We start from the raw sequence: 3,048 nt of genomic DNA on the forward strand, positions 1-3,048 counted from the left end.
GAACCTAGTCAAAGGACTCAAATTCAACATGGATACACTTTCAGTTGATCCTACAGTGGCTTTAAGGAACTGATTCCCTGAACCTGTGAAGTTTGTTGCTGTGTTTGCCCAGGGCAGTGGCAGGGATTTTTTCACCCTGAAGACATTCACAATATAATGAGAGCCATGTTTTGCCATCCCAACTGAAGTAGCCCATTTAGATTTCTGTAGTTTGCATAGAGGTGTAATGAACATTTGTTCTCTGAAATGTCTGCCTGTAGGTTGCAGGCCTGAATGGAAAGGATAATTCCTTCAGTCTGAAGGAAGATCTGTTTCAAGCCCTTCAGACTGATTGGCCTGGCTACAGTAAAATCGATCAAGCGAATTTGAAGTTAATACTTCCTAGGTAAGTTCAGTCTTCTGGGGAAGGAAAAGAGCCTTTTCAGAAGAAAGCCCTGGGAAATGAAGCCTAGGTTCTTAGAATATGCTGAGATAGCAGGGACCTGCCAGGACCCTGGCCCTGCACAGGACACCACAAGAATCACACCAGGTGCCCAAGAGTGCTGTCCAAACACTTCCTGAAGCCTTGCTGCAGTGGCCACTGGCCTGGGGAGCCTGTTGCAGTGCTCAAGCACCCTCTGGGGCACAAATGTTTTCCTGATATCCTGCCTAAAGCTCCCTCAACTCAGCCTCATGCTGCTTCCTTGAGTCCTGGCACTGAAGGTCTGCAAGGAAAGGACTATGGCAGTTGATATTTCGGCCTTGTAACTTGAAGTATCGGACCATCCTTACAGAAAAACAGCTCCATCTCAGAACCCCACCAGCAGCAGCCAAGCGACATCTCCTGGGCCTTCTGAGAGAGATGCGCCAGCAAGACCTGCTCAGGTATTTTGTGCATTTTTAACATTCTGTACTCTGTATGAAGTTTCAGCAGACTTGTTGGTGGTATAAAAGCGGTGGTGTGAATGTGCAGGACCAGGTCTAAGTGTGTTTTGCCTCAGACTTTCTGAGTGCTGTGACAGGAAGGCTGTGATGAGAGGATCCTGCAGGGGTGGAGCAGCACTGTCCTGAGCCAAATTTCTGCTCTGCGTGAAGACTTGAGCTCAGTCCCCACCCTCAACCCATTCCCTGGAGAAGGCCTCAAAGGGGTGGCTCTGCAGGAAAAATCTCCTGTCCATAAGAGGCTGCACCAGGGCGGGGCAGATGGGGCCCTCTTGCTCTCTTGTCCCTGTCTCTCTGTCACTCTCATTGCTGACTCCAGCTCTGCACTATCCACGTGGCTGCACCAACACAGGATCTGCAGAATGGTGATATTCCCTCAGTCCTTCCTCTGCCTCTATTTCTCTCCTCCCTCACTCTGCCAGGGCACACACGGCTGTCCTGTTCTACTCCATCCTCAGTTGGGAAGTTTGCTGGGGGTGTGGGGAGCTTGTGGCTATGTGTTGTGGCTTGTGAGTCAGCAGCTTTGAGAAGGTCCTTGGGAGGAGCTGAAAGATGATTGAAGGGCACTGAGCAACAGTGAGGGCTTGTTGGTGACCTCTTGTGAAACTCTCTTGTACAAATGTAAGGGCTTGTTAGCCAACAGCTTTTGAGTCTGCACAGCAGGTAGCCTGCTGCATTTAAGACAATTGCACCTAAAAGCACAAGAGTTTCTTGACATGTGGCTGCTGTCTTTGTTCATCCTGATGAGAATTCACAACCAACCATCACAACCAACCATCACAACCTGTACTCTTGCTGGATTTAAGACAACTGTACCTAGAAGCACAAGAGTTTCTTGACGTGCGACTGCTGTCTTTGTTAATCTTGATGAGAATTCACAACCAACCATCACACCCTGTACTCCTGGGTTCTAATAGTGAAGCACTAATCTCATTTTTAACACATGAGACTCTAAAACAGGCAGGTGCCTCTTCAGTAAATCATGTGGGTGTTTGACAGCAAAAGCTGAGTCTTTTCCTGGTGTGTGCAAGCAGAAATTGGGACCTAGATAAAACTTACTGGACCTCCCCTTTGGGGGAGGCTTTGCTGGAGCTGCTGAAGGGAGTGTCTACCTCCCAAAACCTTTTAGCAGTAGACTTGGAGAAGGACTTGCTATGTGCTAAGATGAGAAACTAGGAATGCAATAGAGCCGATATTTACCTGGAGATCTTCCATGTTTGACAGATATTTTTATTTAAAAAACATGGGTTTTCAACCTTTGCCAGTTCACAAATCCTGCTTTTTTAGAATGGGAGCAAAACCTGATCCGGGTCAGAGATTAATGAATTGTTTTGTTATTGTTGTAGAAACGGCCTTGGGCTTCTGGCTTGACCAGTCCTGCCATGAGCAAGAAGCAGAGGACTGAGCAGTAGCTCAGTTACCTCCAGCCAGCACCTGGTGGCCCCTCTTCTTCCTGGGTGCTGGCTTTGACATCCCATTCTACTTCCTGCCTGTCTCCAAATGTCGGCTCCATTTCCCCTGCACCCTTTAGGTTCAAGAAAGACACAAATTTCTGAGTTCTACAATGACAGCACTCATGTGCTGAAGACTACCATGTCAAAAAAGATGTGAAGAGAATTTGGGAGGCTGAAGCACTAGTGACCCTTGGATCTCAATGAAGGTATAAATGTGCAGCTTTTCCTAACTCCAGTGTGGATAATGATGGAGTAAAGATTTGATGATTAAGAGAAGCCTCTGCATGAATTAAGAGGCAAGAAAGACCATATGCCAGAGTCAATAGCACAGACATTATTTAATAGTAAATGTGAACTAGGGAGATAGAAAGCTAAAGAAGGAGATGGGCCAGGTGGGGAGAAGTGCTGAGATGAACACCGAGGAGGGTTGGGCCCGGACGGGCCCTCCCTTCCTGCAGTGCAGCTGCACAGGCTCAGCTGCAGCAGTGGTGCTGCATCCCCTCATCGTATTTGCAGGGCAGGAGGGGAGGGAGAATTGTGTGTGCGTGCGTGTGTGTGTGTGTGTGTATGGTAAAAAACTCTGGAAATTGCTGCAACCTTGTGTTGGAGCAGTGGCCCCTTAGTTCCATGCGGTTCTGTTGTGTCACAAGGGAAAACTTCCTTTCTTCATATC

This window comes from Anomalospiza imberbis, unplaced genomic scaffold (assembly GCF_031753505.1).
Source record: "Anomalospiza imberbis isolate Cuckoo-Finch-1a 21T00152 unplaced genomic scaffold, ASM3175350v1 scaffold_169, whole genome shotgun sequence".
NCBI classification, from domain to species: Eukaryota; Metazoa; Chordata; class Aves; order Passeriformes; family Viduidae; genus Anomalospiza; species Anomalospiza imberbis.